Consider the following 22678-nt stretch of genomic DNA (forward strand, 5'->3'; position numbering starts at 1 on the left):
GGGCTTTAAGTTGAATCTATTTGTAATAACAAAAAAATGGAACTTTTTATTTTGACTTTTTGACATAATGTAAGTCCAATTCAAGTGTTCAATACTCTTGATACCATATATTGTATGTCTTATGGTGTTAGTGAAAACGAGACGTACAGATTTGTCAGATCAGGTTATGCTATGGTTGGTAATTTAAAATTGGACTTGACACGTTAATTTGTGTTTTGTAAAGTCAATTAATGTTCAATCGAAAGCTTCAGATGTATCTCGCGGAAATGGTTTTCATTCTTTGACATAGACACGTCCTCCCTAGGAATTTTACGTGAGTACACAATATGAACTTATCGTGAACTTACCAATATTCATGACCGTTTTAAAATTTATTTTTATTTTGCGTTATATTTAAAGCGTGAAAAAAATATAATCTGAATTCTTTCAAGAGCAATTCTTGTTCAAATAATCATATTGCCTTTTAAAAATATACATACTTTTCAATTGGAACTAATTTATTTTCCATTATGTGCTCCTTAGAAGATGAAATAAATATAAGATTACAACACAACGAGTACCTCGATTTATGTTTTCTGACAGATTATTATACAACAAAGAAATGAACTTAAGATCAAAGTTTACCATGCGTTTTCTTTTTCCTCAGGGATGCAAATGCGTGTTCTGGTAAATGCAATTTCTAACAAATGGATTTTTGAAGAATCTACTATGTTAAAACAATTGAAGGTCAAAATTGGTCAACTCAGGAAACATTAAGATTTGCGGATAAAATACAACGTCAGGGAATAAATATAGGACAATAAACTATGCGTTTATCCTAAAACGACAATTTACTGTTTTGAACTCAAGATGTGAGACATGCCTTTCTTCATTTAAAAAAGTCATGAACTCATTACTTGATTAGAAGGAGTTTCCTTCCCAGTTTCCTTCCCAGTGCCATTAAAATGAAGTAATTTAGTGGAACGCGCTGAGAAATGGACCTCCGTTTCTAAAAGACGACAGAGATGACATTTATTTTGGTTTATTCTTAATTGTGTTGTTGTTGAAAAAAGATATTACAATAAGTGTTCAGTCAGTCTGCAAACGTTATAAGATATTGGCTTTAACTTTAATGCAAGTAAGCCTTCCCAACACTGTTTTTTCCGTTATGTTTTAAAAATCTATTGTATTAAATTTGTGTCTCAGACACTTTCGCGTCGCACTGAGAAGAAGCCTTCAAGAGACTTCCTGGTAAAACAAAAACAAAATGCGAAACGGCATCATATGTTTAATACAAATTTATTAATATTTTGTTTGTTTTAGGGATATACATCTTGAAGCATAGATTGTTAGTTTAAGTGCACTCACGCTTATTAAATTCCGTGCGTGTTATAGGTTCTGAGCTATAGCTGATTTAATGGCTTTAGCAATAATAAGAAATAGTATAAGATTAAAGTCTCCGCCAATCTGAACGATTGTCATACATAATTATTACGACTTAACAATTAAAAATAAAGATCTTAGCAATCCCTTCTTCTGTGCATTAAGGAAATAATGTAATAATGTAATAGGCGTCCGATGTTTGTAAGTTTAATAATAACATAATACATGTATCATACACATACCGCTAGGTAGAAATTATGGTAGACAAAACACACGACTATATATAAATATAGTTAAGCTATATATGTCTCGTACAATATCAGTCAAATCGTGGTCACCAACATATTATTCGAATATCACAGGTACGTCTGCGTGTTACTTATGTTTTGCTCATTTTAGCAGTTTCTATTGTCAGAAGTCATTTAGTAAAACTTATATCTTCTCATATAATTGTGCTTCCGAATGCTGTATTGATGTTGCTTTGGTAATATTATCATACGTTTATAAGAAACTCATCGTTTTGTCGCTTTGTTATAACATCTTTTCGAGGCTGTGGTGTTGATGTTTATTTACACATGTTTACATGTTTTAACTTTTTGGCAAAGTGGTTTTATTCCCATGATTCACTCGAATCCAAGTTGGCAACCACCGCTGTAGTAAGTTTTATGCTTAATTGTGAGTTGTTTATGTTTCTTGAATTGTATACGTATTGGTGGTCACCATACATAAAGGACTAGCGGTAGCTGTCATGAAATTTTCTCATGATAATACCTCTAGGGAAGTTATTGTTCCTATGTTTAACAAACCAGTCGTACATTCACATCGCATCCACAGATGTTTTGCTAAGAAATCACGTAGTCGGAAGGATACAATTAATAACTGTGGCTGTGTATAGTACTGATTTAGATCCAAATAAAATGTCAACTAAATCTTTACTGTATTATTGACCAATCATGAAGACATGGAGCAGTAATTACCTTAAGAACTGTGCAATTGAAATCTCGTTTCATGTTTCGGTCGATATCATGCGCTACGTGCTGTGTGAATATTGCTTTGATTAAAATGAATTGCTGCGAAAGTCCATTGTAAAGTGCAAATTCAAATTACAGTTTAAGATAATGGACTTCCGTTTTTGCAAGGCGATAATTATCCCTTGACTTTTGATCTGTTTTTACATTTTATGGGTTCGACGCATCGTACATTTTTAGCGAGTAGAAAACGATTATTTAGATTGAAAACATGGCTGATTTTGATTAGCGCAATACATGCTAATGGGGTTTTATAATTACAATATTCAAACCGGTTTACGCAAACTTCATATCACAGTCTTTAGTATAACGCACTTGCGAGCAAATATTTACTAATATTTACTAACCATATGGACATTACAGGTTTACTTTTATTTAATGCTTTTCCGATGGTTTGTAGAGAAATATCAGTGAGTTAAAAGTGATATTTCACTGTTTCAAGCAGTGGAAAATAACAGTGAAAATAATTGATAATTTTCATTGTTTTACCGGAACTATTTTTTCAGATATCTTTGGTTTCCCGATTGTGACCCCCAATTAAAGGCAATTTTACCCGAGGGTGACTACTCTGCATTGTTGTTCATAATAATATAAGGACGATATCATAATCATAATCATACCACTTACATTCTCTTGAAGTTTACAGTTGCGATTGCTCTCGATGAATACCAAGATATCCGTGCGTGCGCATCATATGTCATGTTATCGTTTTTTGATGCAGAGAAGGTGATCGTGTGTTAGTTTTTTATATTCCGACCTTTCAAATGTTTGAATTTGAAATAATAAGCGGTAATTTATAATCTACAGTGAACGATATTAATGCATCATTTCAATCGCTTTGGCACTTGACATTTGAATTGTAATTGTAGTCATTACGTGACTGAATTCACACTGTCGCAAGCGTCAACGGAAATATTAAAGCGGACATTAAACAATATAAATAAAAGCCAATATGTAGTTTTTTTCGTATTAAAGAAATTTTGTCGCTTTCAATACTGAATATTGCCAGTAGAGGCTTGTATTGAATGAGACATAGCGAATCAACGCATTTCTGGATTTAGTATCCTTTTTAATAAAAAGAAAGAGAGCGAGCATATAAAAATAGTTGTATTCCATTATATGTAATATAATTCAGGGGCCACCGAAAAGCGCAGATACAGTTTTTGTCTATTCAACTTGTAAACCCTTCGCATTAAAAGCTTTATATAATGCCAATAGTTTAATCGGTATACAATCTCCAAAGTGTTTGCCCTTGACTGTTGTTTGTGATTAACATACTTTTATGCATTGATAATACAAATTAGCATGCGTTTTTTTCGTGTGTAAGAGATATTTGCTGCACATTGAAATCGCTCCAGATGTTTCCAACTGTCCTCTAGAGCGAAGAGTTACATAGCATAGCTTCAGAATATGCTTATTCAACATCTAAGCCAACATGATTGGCAGTAAACCAATCGCACTTATATTTAAATCCATAAACATTCCATCATGAGTGTAGTCCGAGACGAGAAAACATTTAAAATGACTGACACATAATTATATTTATAATTTCAACCAGTTAATATCATTGTAATGTATAATGAATGTTGAACGACGTATTTTCCTGTATATTAGCTTGTTTATTTAAATTCGCAATCTAGTGTGAAGAACATTTTTCACTGTATGTATTTTAACTCAGGAAATATAAAATCCATGAATCGACATCATCGTCTTTCGTGAACGTGCCTGATATTATCATTCGTATTATTCTAGCATATCTTCACACAAACAAAAATCAACGTGTCTTAAACAGCGGTAATACAAACTTTTCAGTAGTTTAGACGGATAATATTTTATATTTTTAAATTGGAATCTAAAGTTTAAAATTGTAAAATAATATTTATATTACATTGTTAACTTTGCAAACAAGTATTGACTGAACAATCGCGTCTTCAAAACGTTAACGAAATATATGTTGCAGTTAGCGAATAAATTACTCATCATTTAGTACGTACACTGCAATGTTTGGAACGCCAAAGCTGTCTTACGTTGTTACACTTCTGTCTGGCTTCTTTAGAAGGTGTCTTATTATGTCAAAACGTCGTGATATCTTGTCCAAACCTATTGTTGTCATGTCAAAACACAGTCGTATTATGTCAAACCGTCTTGTTATCTTTTCTGAATGTGGTGCTGACTTGTGTAAATACAGTCTTATTATGGCAAATCGTCGTGTTACCTTGTCCAAATGTGAAGTTGACTTGTCAATACACAGTCTTATTGTGTCAAACCGTTGTGTTATCTTTTCCAAATGTGATGTTGACTTGTCAAAACACAGTCTTATTATTTCAAACAGTAATCTTGTCGAAATGTGGTGTTTACTTGTAAAAGCACAGTCTTATTATGTCAAAATGATATCTTGTCCAAATATGATGATAATTGTCAAAAAGTCGTGTTATCTTGTCCAAATCTGGTACTGACTTGTCGAAAAACAGTCCTATTATGTCAATAATAAATAACAGGATAACATAACAGGACTATTTGACATTATAAGACTGCGTTTAAACAAGTAAACGCAATATTTTGACAAAATAACAGGACTATTTGCCATAATAAGACAGACTTGGAGACAAGTTAACACCGCATCTGGACAAGATAGAATGACGGTTTTACATAATAGGACTGAGTTTTGACATATCAATACCACATTTGGACAAGATCAAACGACGGTTCGAAATAATAAGACGGTATTTTGAAAAGTCAACATCACATTCGGACAAGATGACATGATGGTTTGACATAATAAGACTTTATTTTGCCAAGTCAACACCACATTTGGGCAAGATAGCATGACCTTTTGACACAATAAGACTGTATTTGGACAAGTCAACACCACATTTGGACAGGATCACACGACTGTGTGACATAATAAGGCTGCGTTTTGATAAGTTAACAACACATTTTGACAAGTTAACATGACGGTTTGACAAGTCAACACCACATTTGGACAATATAAAACGACTGTCTGATATGCATGTAATAAAACTGTGTTTTGACAAGTCAACACCACATTTAGACACGTTAACATGACGGTTTGACCAGTCAACACCATGCAAATTTTTAGACTGTGTTTTGACAAGTCAACACCACATTTGGGCAAGATAACATGAGGGTTTGACAAGTCAACACCACATTTGAACAAGATATCACGACGGTTTGACAAAATAGGACTGTATTCTGACAAGGTAACATCAAATTTAGACAATATTACACAGCGGTTTGACATAATAGGACTGTATTTTGACAAGTAAACACCGCATTTGAACATGATAACACGACTATTTGACATAATAAGACTGTATTTTGACAAGTAAACACCACATATTGACAAAATATTACGATGGTTTGACATCATAAGACACCTTCTGAAGAAGACAGAAAGAAGTGTAACAACGTAAGACATCAATGGCGTTCGATAGCAATGCCTGTCTCGATTACCATAAGGCTACCACGAACGTTTAAAATATAAATAAAAATAGGTGATATATATTTTGTTTCCCAACAATGAAAGTAAAACGTTGTTAAAGAATAGATTTTACAAAATCATCTTGCTTAGTAGTGTGCGCTATAAATCATTATGAAATTCGAGTTACGTCGTATACGTTCTGTTATTGGTACTTAAAATAATGAAACAGTATGTACGTAAGGAAGTAAGAAGTGTAGTAAATATGGTTACAGTAAAATTAATAGAAGAAGCCGTATTAATATTCATGATTTAACTAGTGAATTAGAAACATTATAGGACGTGTATTATGTATGCGCGTAAGTAAACGCTGCAAATGTCATTTATATAATAATGGCATATAATAGATTATAAGTGATGTTTGCTGCGATAGTGTTATATGGCAAATAAAAAAGACATTATTAACCTTGCTAAATTTATTTTTATGCTAATGAAATGCGTAATAATATAGACAATCAGTTATAATTGTTAACTTTTACAAGACTATAGCCATGTTGATGGATTTTTTCATTGAATATGTTTGTATAAGTTAAATAATTCTACAATTTCCTACGTGTTACAGTTGATGATATAATTATATTGATTACTGCTCTTTTACTGTTTTGTGTAAACTTCTCTTATTGAATCAATTTATTGATATTTATATACACACTGCGTAACTTTGTGTTTTTGTGGCAAAAAAGGATTGTATTATGCTTATATGCTAATAAAGGTTGTTGTTGTTGTTGTTGTTGTATACGAATTGCCAAATACCAAATTGAGAGAAAACATTATTCCTGTCACAGGCAAGACGGGAAATACAGTAAAGACTAAAAGTTGAAAAAGACAAACGTAGGGAACATCTCGTGTACATTGATTGAAATAAGTTGGGTATTTGTTATGGAAACATCATTATACTGTTATTATTATATATATTGTTTGTTTTCTGCCATCACAATTCTTCTTTTTTGTTTTAATGCCATTATTTAAATTATCAGCTACAAGGCGGAGCTGAAAATAATGACGTTCATTCGAGACATGCATAATTGTTTTGCAGACACATTAAAAGATTAAACAATTGTGAGGGCGAGTATTCGGATCCATTGTTCAAAATAAAGCCACTTTAGCTGTCACAAATATGATGCATTAAAAGCATTGTTGAAGTTTCAGATTTGGTACCTAAAATGATTACATTTTAACAACTAAGTTTACAAACTTACAAGTATTGTCTTTTATTTTTATTTTATGTTTCTAAAATACCAATAATCACCACTTATGTCTAGTTGCGGCGTATACCATATAAACGGACTTACAGCACATAGCCTTTGATAATTTTTGCCGTGATGGCTCTAGAGTCCATATGCGCGCCCTCATATACACAACCGCAGTTCTCCGTAGCTGATCAGTGCGCATCCCTTAACAGACATCGTTCGCGACAAATTAAGGAAAGCGATGAATACACTTTAAAAACACATTGCATTTTCTTTAATGGTAATGTAAGGATGTAATCCTTTGCTTGCATCCTGTAAAAACACGACAATATATCAACACACTATTCGTGTTGACCTTTTTTGTTCAAATTTGGAACAGTGAAAATATTCGAAACTCGTTATCGACTTTGGCTAATCACCATTTGCAAACGATTGGTGTTCTGCAACCTAACCGATAGTGACACTTTAAGTCGGCAACAGTGCGTTAATGTTCATGAAGGTGGATATAGAGTACGAAAGAAAAAAAGTAAATGAAAAGCAATTATTGTTTTGCTTTAATGGTACCATTGACATGAGTTTGTGATTTAGACACGTAAAGGTTGATAAGTTTTGCAGTTTCAGTGTTCCTCTCTCAACAACCCTTTTGGTTATAATGCTGAGAGTTGAATTAATGGAAATAGAAGCGGCAAGGATATACATAGATTTGCAAGTGATCTCTTTGTGTATTTTTGTAAACAAAAATCATACCGCACTAGCTTTGTTGAGTAATGTATTGATAAGTATAATTTAATGCATAACACGTGTTATTCAAAGAGCTAACTGACTTTTGCTTCTGAAAGGCGATAATCAATATCAGTTCGATCCGTTATTATATTTGAAGGCTGTCGTACACATGTATTTCTCTAATACGCAACAAAATTTTACGAGCATGCATAGTCAATAGGACTCTTTACTAACTCATCCTCAGATATGATACATGTTTAGTACCGTGTTTTTGTGTTTTAAGAACATGCGAATGTTGCAAAACAATTAATGTCACATAAGTTTCAATCTAAATGCATAACCCATGGATTTATGACAAGGATCAGTTTAAAAACACCAGTCTTAACATCGGTCCTCTTTTAAATACTCTCGTTAACTTGACGCAGTATCCTGAGTGTTGAGTTCTTCTTGCACGAAGTGTACTGTACGCATCACCTACGTCTTTTGAAACAAAACATACAGACGAGCACAGATCAAATCTGTGTAGCCACGATATAATAACTATAACAAAAGGATCTAGGGTTTGCGTCCGATTTAAAATAAATGAACATATTTGTCTTGGACGCACGAATATCAATGCTTAGCTGTAAAGTTGCAGTTTACCGAGGTTGAACTATTCTGTTTAGAAACCGCACACACAAAAACCATCTGTTTTTTTAACATACTTTCCAATTGAGGGATCATACATGCGCTCATTAGGTTTATAATTTTCGTACCATCTGGACAAATTATTGATATAACACAAAATACAAATATGTTCCAAGAAAGAGCCTCGCGGATTCCCTGGCGTATATTCGATTCCAGTCATTAACGTTCTGTTTTAATTAAGAATTGCTATTGATTCGCTTGTTAATGCTATGCTAGCGACGCACATAAAGACAGTACTATATATATACAATACCAGTCAGTTAAAAAGGATTGTTTGTAAAAGTATTTTCGTCAAGGAAATATGCTATGAAAAACTTAAAGTGCACAAAGTCTTAACTGCAAAAGATTGACTTAAAATGCTTGTTCGGTTGTTCTTCACATTTTTTTTAAAAATGAATCCGATTGATCATGTACGTTTATTCCCAATTGCCTTCAAATGTGTGGACATTCATGCCATCGTATAATGTTTATTTTCGAAGAACAAATTATCTCACAAATTCGAGTGTGATAATCGATGGACTATAACACACCGGGATACAAAAGTAAGTATAAAAAGATAAGCAACTCAAACGTATCACGTCTTCTACTAAGCTCGTTTATAGGGAACAAACCAACCAGCTTTCCCAGGGGCAGATACTCCGTAGGATTGTTGAATTCATGTAAGGCTTTTTCTTTAGACAGTGTTTTATTACTTCAATCCTTCCTTATCAAAGATCGGAGGATATACAGACTGTGCAGTACTCAGCGGATATTGAAAACACAGGAATCGAGTGTATTCGCTAAGTTTTCGAATAGTTCACAAATTGCAGTGTTATAGAATGGTTACTAATGTAAAGTTTGCCTTCTAACCGTGACAATAAATTTAAATACAGTGCCTATATAACCATTCGATTTGAGCTGTATGTTTTAATTTTATTGTAAGCGTGTTTCATTTTGAAATGTTTTCCGACAGTAACACTGATATTCAGATCATATTTGTGACTTTTTAATGCTCTAACATAATATTGTTAGTTCCAACTTGATATAGAAGAATGATATCCGCTCGATAACTTCAAACAGTTTAAATCAGAGATCATCAGTAACTTGGTTATTGTGCTTATGGAATGTTTTCTCTATAAAGTTTGACACCCATCAATCATCAGCCAGCATTTCTGAATAATGGCCCGTGTGTTACAAAATACCTTGCCCGCTATCTCACTTACATAGTTCACATGAGGTCATCAAACAGTGTGGTAACATTTGTGGGGATAAAATCGAAACCATGATTGATAACCAGACATAAGCTTTTATAATTTAATATTCCAAACTTTGCTAAAGTATTACCTCCTGCTCTTTAATAAGTGGTTTCTGTTCCAAAACGTTTGTGTGCATTCTCCTGAAAACACTTTTGATATAGAAAGCTTGAATAAAGACATAGCTCGGCAATGAATGCTGGTCTCGTCAGAAAACGGCTTCTTTTACTGAAATAAAATAATGATTTCTGATGAATTACATTATTTTGAATAGAGTAACTGCTTTCACATTGTGTTGTTTAGGTAACTGTAGGAGACCTGACGCGGGGTTGCATTTCGGTCGGTCGAGTCAAGGTCAAAGTCAATATTACACAAAATAAAAAAAAACACGGTTTCAACTCAATAACTTTATTTTCAATGACCGGGATATAAAGAAGATTGGAATCGTGTGCCGCATTATCTTATCAGCAAACTTAGCTTCGGATTATATTTGGAACCAATCAGATTAATGTCAAGGGACTGTTACGAAACATAGAAACATTGTTTATAACGTCTTAATTACTAGTGCTGGAGTTGCACGGATATTGTTCGAATAGGTTGCCCTAATGTAGACTGAGCTAGCGATTACGTAGGAACTAGTCAACTAGTCATATTTGATCTTATTCACCGATGCTAAGATATAAAGAAGTTGCTGCTAAATAAGTTGAGTTATGATAGAGCGTGTTAAACTGTTAGTTGTTGTGAGCAAACATGTTTTTCTTATATTGGGTCCGTTGTGGAAACTGTCGGTTCAAGATCACAGTTAGGATAAATAGAACCACTCAATAACGTTATCGGGAATATGGCTTACCGGGACTGCTTATCAGTGCAGATCTAGCATGGAATTGCATATTTGCACCGGTCAGATGGATCAAGATCAAGGTTACTTTACAACTTTGAGCTTGGGTAGCGATACTGCACTCTCATTTCGTGAGTAACTAGCTCACCGTTATTTTATTTTGGCACAAATATTTCTATAAACTCATATTCACATTGTAAATGTTGAAGACATGATTTCATTGTTGTTTTAGCATATCGTTTTTGTACATTGAAGATCAAACTGTTTTCGATTATATTTTTATCAGCATTAGTTTGAGAATACATGTGGATGTGCATTAAGCGTGAATAACTCATTCCCTGATACACTTTGATACTATATGTTTAATGTTTATATTACCTTTATACTTATTCTGTTTCTTTGACCTCCGGGAGTTTCATTTTCATAAACATTATAAATTCCAAGCCTATAAATCATAGGTAAATCAATATGGGTATATAAGTTCACTCTGTTTATAGTGTTAATGTTATCTGTGCTGATCGTTGACGGAGTGTAAGATTCCTACTATATATAAAATAGCATGCGTATGCGTTTTGTTATCTATTGTAAAAAATCTGATTATTTGTTCAGCTCATCGTGTATTTAGATGAAATTTAGTTACATATAAATATAGATTAATAAATAATTACAACAACAGTTAATGGATCATTAAAGCATCAATTCTACCCAATCATGTACATGGGCATATTTAGTAACAGGAAGGCCCTCTTGCTCAATATAATTAGAGCAACGAATCGGATTGAAACTAAACCTCGTATCTATATAGATCCTATACGTTTGTCAGTTCATCTTACCGGTTGCGTCTTAGCATTTCATTGATTGATTGATTTTTATTCAGGTTTAAAACACATAATATACAAGTTATAAATCAAATTTACATTACAATTATTTCTAAAAGTATCACAATTATTACTAAAAGTATTTGTGAGATTGCTGCTGAACAAAACCTAATGTCTAAAAACTGCCGTAAAAATAATATGAATTAAGATATGACAATAAAAAGGAACACACAAGTGCGGCAAAATAAAAGGTCTTAATAAAGCGTATGAACTCAGACTAGTTTTGAAGGGAACATTTCAATAACTACCTCACACTTTAAATATGATTAAATGTTACTCTATGGTATTTAGTATATTGCTTAAATATCACAGTTGTTTAATATATTACTTAAATATCACAGTTACACATGTATGTCACATATATTTACTATTACATACTTTAGTATATATTGGTAATAAGATATATTATAGAAACAAGTTCACAACTTTGGGAAACTAAGTATGTAAAATGAAATAACTTGGATAATATAGTGTAAAAACCTAGGATTGCCCATGAAAGCCCGAAAGCTTATTTCCAATGGGGTCATGTTTAGGTTATACTTACTATAATATGATCCTATATGAGAGTTACACAACATGAACAATAAGTCCCTGATAATTATTGAGTATACATGTAAGTTGTTACAATCATGTTTCTACAATATATTTGCCATGATGACTACATTACACATAGTATAATTGTTACAATTAAAGTGTTTTAGCTAGGCACAATAGATGGTTCTTAACAGCTAATTTGAACGTATGTTTATTATCAATTTTCTTGATTGTATCTAGCAAAGCATTCCAATCACTAATTACACTGTAATAAAAGGTAACATTTCCTTTACCATAGCATTTGGGCACCTAAAAGTGTATGTATTTGCCGTTGTTGCATATGAATGAGTATCTTTAACATAGATAAAATTTTCTTTCAAGTATGATGGACACTTGTCTTTAACTATTTCAAATACATGGTTCAGTCTTAATTGCTTATTTCTATTTATAATATTTAGCAATGACATATCTGACAGGTTACATTGATTAATGCTATCTCTAGGACTTATTCCATAAATAAATCTAACAATTTTATTATGACATAATCTGTAATTTGTCTTTGAGACATTTATTTAAACTTGAATAACAAGAGGAACAAGCATAATCGATGTAAGACTGTATCAAGGCAGAACATTAGTATTTTATAGTTATTGTATCTAAAGACTTTGCATTGCTATACATAAATTTAAGACGAGCGTTTACTTTACTAACAATGTTGTTTACAATATTTTCACCAGATAATGTGTTATCAATACTAACACCCAGGTATTTTACAGCAGTCGTGGGTTTAATTGTATGACCCTTACATGCAATTTTAAAATCTTTCAGTTGTTTCAACTTTCTCTTTGTTCCATATACAATACATAGAGAATAATAGGTTAGTGTTGATGATAGATCAGGTTTATCATGCGAGGCTTAGAAAACAAAAAGCACGAGCCTTGGCGAATGTTTTTTTCGTTTTCGTGCCGAGCATGATAATCTGATCTATAATCAACACTAATCTATTATTCTATTTATCCCACTTTTTATATTGTAAACCTTTTTGTTTAAACAAAATTAGTTTGACTGGATAATTTCGCTGGATTTATGACGTCATTTGGTCGAAATATTGACGTCATTTCCTGCCGTTGATTATAAATGATATTTAATCAACGGGACTTTAATCAACCGAATTCGCTGTAAAAGTGGGATAAATTCAGTCTTCCCTAAATGTAGGGATAATTTATTTTCTACTTACCAGTCTGAATAAGAATCCATGACAGTGATTATTTTTTCAGAGATAATATTTGGGTCTTTATGAGCATACAAGATAGCACTATCACCAGCATATAAGATCAATTTACAATCACGATCAATACTTATACTCATATCATTGACATAACGTAAAAATAGAAGAGGTCCAAGAATACTACCTTGGGGTACACCACAAGTAACAGGTTCGAATTCAGAAAATACATTGTTTACACATACAGTTTGCTTTCCTCCAGATAAATAACACATGAACCAATCTGTATTGTCAATACCCATTATCTTTAATTTGCAAAATAAAATGTTGTGGTCTACTGTATCGAACGCTTTCTGTAGGTCTAACATAACCATTCCTGTATAAAGTCCTTTAGCATTATTATTTCTAATGTGGTCCATTAAATGAACAAGGCATGTATCTGTAGAATATGAATTTCTAAAACCTGACTGTAATTCATATAATAACTTATTATCTACTAAATACTTCTCAAGCTGTGTATATATAGCTTTTTCCAAATTTTGAGACAATGCTTAAAATGCTAACTTGTCTATAGTTTCCAACATCAAGATTGCCATATTTTTTATACAAAGGTTTCACTCTTGCTTCCTTCATATCATACACAGTTTTCAGAGATAGACATATTTACAATAAAAGTTACAGGTATATTCATAAAAATAGCAGAATCCTTTAAAAATCTGGCAGGAATTTCATCTAGAACAGTGCTTTTAGAAGTTTAAAGGGTTTTAAAGGCCCTATAAAGGAGACAAATCCAATCTAATGCATATAAACTGGTCTAATTTTTACCGGATTTTAGTTACTCTTGCATAAAAATGCTAATAACACAGATTAGGTGCAACGTTGTCAAGAATTATGGAAGATATACCCGTTTCATAATTGGAAGAAATATTTACAACTTTGCAACTTACGTGGTGTGTAGCCTCAAAGCGGTGACGTATGCTAAAATTAGCCGAAAGAAAAATCTATTTTAATTATATTTTAAACAACTTTTTACCAGCAGAAAGTAACTAATTAGATCACTACAAACGTTTTAACTATTTAGAAGAGACCTACTTTGTGAGTGATACCGGAAAACGTTGAAAATCAACGATATATTTATGGTGACCTGAGTCACTTTTACTTTCACTTTCCCGAGTAAACAGCGATGTAAATAAACTGATTGTTTGTAAACACAATTTACTTGGAGGACACTGTTTTTTGAGCTCAAAACAAGTTGTATTGCTCATTGTTTATGGTAATGTCCAATATCACATATATATTGTTTTTTGATAACATTAATTAATAAAATATGAAACTTTTTGTAAAAATCGGTAAATAATTACGGATCGTCACCTTTATAGGACCTTTAAGTTCTTTGAAAATAAAAGACTCAGACACATGTTTAAGGCAAATGCTATTACTAACATTTCTATTTCTGTAAAAATCTAACAAAGCATGAGAGTCTAAATCAAACAATTTAGTAGGGGTAGGTAACTTTTCAACAAGCTTTGATGGAACTGTAGTAAAGAAATTGTTAAAATGAGAGGCTACCTTTTTAGGACTGTGGCAGTTTTCACCTTCAATATTCAAAACAATATTATCATTTTCAGCTTTACCAGATTTATAGCCTAGTTGTTTCAGTTGCTGCCATAGACTTTTGGGCTTATCCCTGTTTTCAGAAATTTGATCAGAACAATAAGTTGATTTTGCAGTATTAACTTGTCTTTGTACATTATTTCTATATCTACAATACATAGAGTAGTCATCATGGCAACCTTCTTTTCTAAACTTTTACATGTATGAGTTTCTAACTTTTATCATATGTAAAATATCAGCTGACAGCCAAGGTTCAGTCCTTTGTTTGAGTCTAACTTCTTTAACAGGTGCAACTGAATTCAAAACTGACATGACAATATCTTTAAACGCTAGCCATGCATTGTTAACATTTTCAGCATTGAAACATATACTCCAATCAGCATTTTGTAGTTTTACAATGAATAATTCAGCAGTATAATTTTTAGTGCATCTAACTTTAGAAAACTGATGTCTATTAAAAGTCTGTTTGTTGTACAAAAAGTCATAAAATGATCACTTAACCCAATAGAGATAACACCAAATTATCTTAAGAGCCAGTTAAAATATGGTCAATGATACTACTTGATGTGGTAGAGGTTTTGGTTACTTCACTAATAATTTGTTGATGATCAAAATTTCTCAAAATATTTAAATAATCTTTAAAAAAAAGGGCTTGATTTCTGTTTGAAACAAATATTAGCATCACCTAACAGATATGTTTCACAATCGGACCTTACTTTAGACACATTTGTTCTAACTGTTCTACGAAATTTGACTGTTTTGATGGTCTGTAAAAAGTACCAACAAGAATAGGTTTATTTTTGTCGCTAAAAGAAGTTCAATAAAAACAAATTCACCATTTAAAATATTTAAATCATGTTAGATACTGAAAGCTAGATCATGTTTTACATAACAACAAACTCCACCTCCATGTCTATCTCTAGCCTGTCTAACAACAGTATAGTTATCAATATGTATCTCGGCGTCATTTACCGAACTATCCATCCATGTCTCTGTGATACAGATTACAGCTGCTATAGTCTTCATAGCAATCAGTTTGAGTTCAGATAAGTTAGGTAAAATTGATCTCATGTTAAAATGAATAAAATGGAGTCCTTTTTTGATAAAACACTGAAAATGTTCATTGGGTGCACTCGATGGAATTTGTGGCCCTGGTGTAGATGGATCGACCTCGATGGAAGAGACATCTGTGGGTAGTGATGGACACGGGGAGGCTGTTGGGACTTCATGGAATGAGTCACAAGGGAGCACTTGTAAGAGAGTTGTACCGTAGAGTGTTTGTGTTTCTGATATAGATCGTCGTTTGCTTTCGAACATTTCTTGTGGACCCAATGATTACATAGTTCACAAAATAAAATACGGTGGTTCACATTGACAATTATGATTTTATTGTTTTTATTTTCACAGAAATATCCAGCATATAACATACACACAATTTCACAAGTACATATACAAAGATTTTGTCAAGCGTGAAAGAACCTATGACCGACTTCGATTTGCTTTTTTTGTAACGACTGTATAATGTAAAAGATTCGGATGTTAGATGCTATTTATATATGATCCTTCGCAGCTTTGGGACATTGACATTCCAAGATCAATGCATTTGTTTTTCGCCATTATTGTATTGTTTTTTTTATATAAATTATTCAATATATGTTTTACAAGGTTTTGACAATAGCTTGTATATTACGTTTCACGAAAAAATATTTATTTTCTAAGCAAAAGTATTTCAAATATGTGAAAGACTTTAATAACACACGTCAGAAATCGCTACGCAAATGAACACATACATGCGTTCCTTATGAAAAGTGTTATTTTGGATATAAACGGATTGATATATAATATCATTAGAGCTGAACGTTTGTGTTGATCCCTTGCTCAGCTTAATACTGCTTAACCGTTGAGTTAGACGACATCTCAACTACCGAGTAGCGCAATATTTCTAAATTGAATCAAAGCTGAACTGTCAAGTTGACCAACAGCTTTGTTGGACCAATGACCAATGGAGTATCAATATGTATGTGCACAGACTGGTTTGAACAATAGTCTTAACCCATGTATAATAGCGTAAACTTTTGCATAAATATCGTGTATGCAATGGGACATTTTCCAGTTTCAACAGAGTGAATTCTGGTAAAATTAAGCCAATTTATGTCGCGTCAAAAGGTATTTAATCTAAGGTTATTCAACCGAAATTCTTCTTAAAGTCGACAAAATCAATCGCATTTGTATTCAAACCAACAATCCATTACAAATGTCCCTAAAAACGAGTAACTATATTGATTACTAAAGTTTTTTCATTCAGATACCTTAAGCAATTGGATCCTGTTAAAACGATGAAGTAGCGTTAAAGTGACTTATTCATAGATTTGCATATTTTAAAAAAGTAATTTATCGATACATTCCAACAATACTATAGTATATCAAAAACACTGATAATTCACTCGCAAGGAAAACGAAAATTACAACCCGGGACCATAGAGAAGCAAAAGCTCACGTGCCATCACCACAACACTGAGAATTTTGATATTAATAAAATATTGTAACCTCTATCTTATAATGCACTTATTGTCCTAAATCGATCTACAGCATTACGAAGTCTTTATAACTTTACCGATTTCTATTTACGGTTATTGATAAACGAGCCGACTTTTATAAGATCTAATTTAAACTTAGTAGTTACATTTTGCTTGTTGGATAGAATTCATAATTTTCTCTTGGATTATGTAACAATATTTCTGGAGATTATTGTTTTAAACTATTAACAAGTCCAGTTAAACGTAAATAGCGCATTTAACTACAATGTAAGAGGTGAAGTATTTTATTGGAATATTGAACATGAAAAAAACTATTAATGCAAAAATATATTTGGCCCTATACATATGTCAATGTTCCTGTTAATAATTTATTTATTTGTAAATGATATTGTTCCGACATGAAAGGTTCACCTGAAGACAAAAAGTCCGGTTCCTGGTATATATTATATGAATATGTCGTTTGGTTCAGAGACGTCCATAAAACTTTAAATAATTTGGTAATCACAGGCATTGTGTCATATTTTCACTGGGTCTTCCACTTTGGCACGGTCCTTAAGGAATTGTTTTTGCAGTGCATTTACACGCATTCTGTCGATTACTATATTTTCCAAGTTATAATTTTAGAACAATAGTCATATGCTAAATTTTCTATTTAAAAACACATGTTTCCGCATTAAAAACCTTATTTATCGATGATCAGTATGAAATGTATCATACGAGTATAGGTCGTTGGTTCTTCGTAACGATAGCATTAGTGAATGATTACATTGTAACACATCTGTATTATTCGTTTTAGAGTTGCGTAATGTCCTTAGATAATAACAATACATGTCTAGAAACAACGTTACATGCAGATTTATTCTATCACAGCACGTTCTCGTGAACCAATACCGCGTTGAAAGGGGGGCTTATCGTGTTTTCTGTGATTTGTTGGATAATCCCATAAATTATGCTATGGCCGAATACTGAATATGTGTATGCTTTGGCGATAAGGTATTTCGTCGTGTACGGTTTTTACACATCGACCATTCATGTGCACACTCTGTGACCTAAGTAAAAACGAAAACGTTGACATGTTTACATATTATGGACGTTTACATTAAATAAACATAACCTGTTAATTCATAAAACCATCAAGATCATAGACACATCTAAAATATATATGAATAATTCTTTTTAATGTGACAAACATTTGTAATAGATGACAATTTTTTGAAATCGCCTTAATTAATAAATATTTTATTCGTGTAAATATATCGTAGCTGATTGTAATGTTTTCATTTACACAATTTTCTTGAAAATGAAATTACGTATTTTTGCAAACGTTTATATATTGCTTATAACACAATGCACCGTATTATACTATATAAACAAATCATAGAAATGAATTGTCTTGTATATAATCTTGCTGAAACATGCTTCATTTGGTAAATGAACTGTTGTGACATGTTTATCAGTTGTTTAAATGATACGAATATTTGGAGATGTTTGGATACCGGGTACGAATATCGATTTTTTGATACTATTCCCATTCCTAATTGAACATAACAAATGTACAATTTGTATTCGCAGAATTTATCATTAATAGTAGTTTATTAAACTCATTTGTCGGTATAAGCAGCTATGCAAATAACAAAATATCGATGGCGATCTTAAGTAATAGATGGGTTATTCGATGGTTCTACTTTAGCTGTTTTACCGAGAGTAGCCGTGTTTTTCTTCTTCTTCTTTTTCTTCTTCTTCTTTTTCTTCTTCTTCTTTTTCTTCTTCTTCTTCTTCTGCTTCTACTACTTTATCTTGTTCATCATCATCATCATCATCATCATCATCATCATCATCATCATCATCATCATCATCATCATCATCATCATCATCATCATCATCATCATCATCATCATCATCATCATCATCATCATCATCATCATCATCATCATCATCACCATCATCATTATTCTCCTCCTCCTCCTCCTCATCATCATCATCATCATCTTCTTCATCTTCATCTTCTTCTTCTTCTTTTTCTCCCCCCCCCCCCCTAAAGTGCAGGGCCACTCTGGAGCATCGCCGCACTGTGGAGAAACGACGCGCTGTTTGATATGTCTGTTAGCCTGGTTTTCACATTTTGGTTTACATTTCTAAATATTCGATTGAAATGTAATAACATTTGCTTCCTTTTACACGAGAATATATATCAGCATTAAGATACATACACAAACTGTTTTACACAAGCATATATACATACATACATATATATGTATATATACAACACTATATGCTTAAACATTAATAAAACATAAAGATATTTCACAATGTAAACACCTTTATATATTCCGTATATCAAGTTATATTTCAACTCTTATTTAGCATGCACGAACATCCCACCGTTTGCAGGGGCACTGCATTCATGAGCTAATTGTTTGAAATGTAATGTAAAGTTATAAAAAGGAAATATAACAAGCGCAAACTCATAAAGATATTTAACACAGCTTTTGGACATATGCTTCAGAATATGTAATTTGGGTGTCACTAAAATAGTTATGTATAAAATATTCATAAACAACGTCAACAGTCTTTCCTTACAAATATAAAAATGTCAGATATTTAATGTAAAAAAACAAATCGAAAAATAAATCGTTATTTCAATTAGAAATACTGTATATCACTACTTCCTCGCATTATATTGAAGGCTGACAACATTAAAACGTTTGCGGGTTGACTGGTGGGTCACTGTAACATCATCTGACTGTTCACGGCATCACAATGTTGTATGAAATAAAGATATATTAATAAATCAAGAACATTAATTTTACTTAAAACGTGATCTTTTTTTGTCAGGTAGAAATGGACGTTAATCACGTAAGTGCTACTTTTCCCCAGATTACAATGGCGTTGGAAAGGACAACCTTTAATAAAGTAAATATGTTTTCATTCCGTGTGGCAAATGAAATTGCGGCATATAGTTGTCCCCATGCTTTCAAATTACCCTTTCGTGCCAAGGAAAATTGCCATTTTCCTTAAGCATATGTAATTTCTTTACTGTTTTTTAAGGAGCAAGATGTTTCATTGAATGTATATATTCAGAAAATAATTGTTTGACAAACACAGACGAGTCAAATATCATACGTATAGGAACATTAAACAATATTGCTTAATAAATATCAGCTTAATATTTCATTACTTTTTTTTAAATTACTCTTTATTTGAAAAAAATGTAATAAATTTCGCAATGAGACAACTCAAATGCAATATAAATGTGTCTTTAAAGACAACAAATATTGTTTCAATAAAAATGAAATATTCGTGGGTTCTTCGAGAAATTCGAATGTTTAAAGATATTTAATGCCTGGTGTAGTCAACCATTTTTAATATATTAAACTCGTAAATAATAGACCATTTTCAAACGTAAATAATACAATTATTGATCTGACTTTTTATTACTTGAACAGTTATTTCTTAAGCAACGCTATTACGTCTACATGGAACACGTTTAAATAATGACCGCCCAGGAAAATATTTGTTACTTAACTGGCGCGTCGATATTACGTTTTTTTTCTATAGTCAAAAGCCATAAGTTTCTTCTGATATGCAGAACAGTAAGTATACGGTATTTAATACATCAAGAGAAATATCTCTATTCTACAAGATTATAATAGATATAAAATCAATGATAAGTCGACAACGTTACGCTGTACATCTTTTCACCTCAAACGAATTCGCTCAAAGTATTGCTTTGTATATTTTTAATCCTAAGTCTTTGCTCAATAAAATTTCATTTGGTTTTGAAATGTGTAATTATTGTTTAAAAAGAGAGTAAAATTGAGTAAAACGTGCAGTAGTGCGGTTGTTTCTATGGATCCATTTCTGGAATTGACTTTCCTCTGTGATATATGAGTTGAGTTGAGATTTCTAGCCCGACCTACGGTCGGTTTTATATAGGAACGCACTCACATTCGTTAAAGAGTGTTCATTGTTTTCATTAGTTTGAAACGACAGACGAATAAATTAGACCGTCAAACTTTATAGTTGTTCATTAGGATGACGAATTGCCTAAGAGGCTAGTCTATAAAACAGCCAAAGAACAAACACGACAACAACAACAACTACACTCTAAACCGGTATTATGAATATATGTTGGTTAGTTTTCCCGTATCTGATTAAATCCATCATTAAATGTATGTAATTAACTGAAAGAACACATACAATGAACATTAGGCATTACAGCAACGATCTTTAACAAAAATACAAGCTCATGAACAGTGATTATTTGGTTTTGTGGAAGCAGAAGAAGTCGATTTCAATCGGGAATATGTAGGTAGAATTAAGGCGTAACATCGACCCATGCTGCACATCAGGTATCGAGCCTTAGTAAACTCGATATCAGGCCGATATATTCATTATATTCGACCATTTCTCGTGCCAATATAAACGCCTGCTGGGCCCAATACCGCCACTTTGTTTCTTGTATATGTCGCATATATAGCACATCCTTATTTTCCGTAAGATATTCCTTTATAACGAAATGATTCAATTGAAACGTTGGTGTGACAGGTAAATACACATATATTATTTGTGTCAGACCGTTATGCTATAATACACGTGTTTGCTTTCTTTTGTATATCAACACAGTTTGAACATAGTGTGAATTTCGACTTTCATGTCAATTGGTTTTGCGTGCATTTCTTCGGAGGTGTCCGGCAATTCAAATCAATAATTGTTTATTTAATATCTCATTTAGACTTGCTTAGAACCGAGACGCCTAGAGGAAGCCGGTCAACGACCCAGATGTCCCAGATGGGACCACAGGCGAAGGAGAGATGAATATCTCATTACTTGTGTCGTATATTTTCTTGTACGGCATACAACAAGAGTCATTTTAATACTTCGATATCCTTAACTATGATGCACATCAACGTAATTGTTCTTGACATTTCTTATTTTATTTAAGAACTGAAACAAAAAGTCGGTTTCATACTTCTGGGAAGGATAATACTGTCAAAATATTCTCACTGTTATATTTCACAAAACGTTTCTCGGCTTTACTGATTATGAATAATTGATGTATTGTGTCAAGTTTTCTGACTTAAAACATTGTTTTGGAAAATAAAATGCAAATCCGAGCATAGAAACTCTAACATGATACTAAATGCATTAACTGCTGGGCCTTAAGTAATGATCCTCATCAAGCAGCACACATTCGTTACGGCCAGATAGTTGTTTGTAGGCTTCTACACGATACAGAAGGCTTTCTAGTTTGTGTAAGTGTACTTGTGATAAGGTTAAAAAACCTTAATGCTAGAAAAGATGATGTAGGTAGTAAACACCGTATCCAAA

This window comes from Dreissena polymorpha, unplaced genomic scaffold (genome assembly GCF_020536995.1).
Source record: "Dreissena polymorpha isolate Duluth1 unplaced genomic scaffold, UMN_Dpol_1.0 chrUn003, whole genome shotgun sequence".
In the NCBI taxonomy this organism is placed as follows: domain Eukaryota; kingdom Metazoa; phylum Mollusca; class Bivalvia; order Myida; family Dreissenidae; genus Dreissena; species Dreissena polymorpha.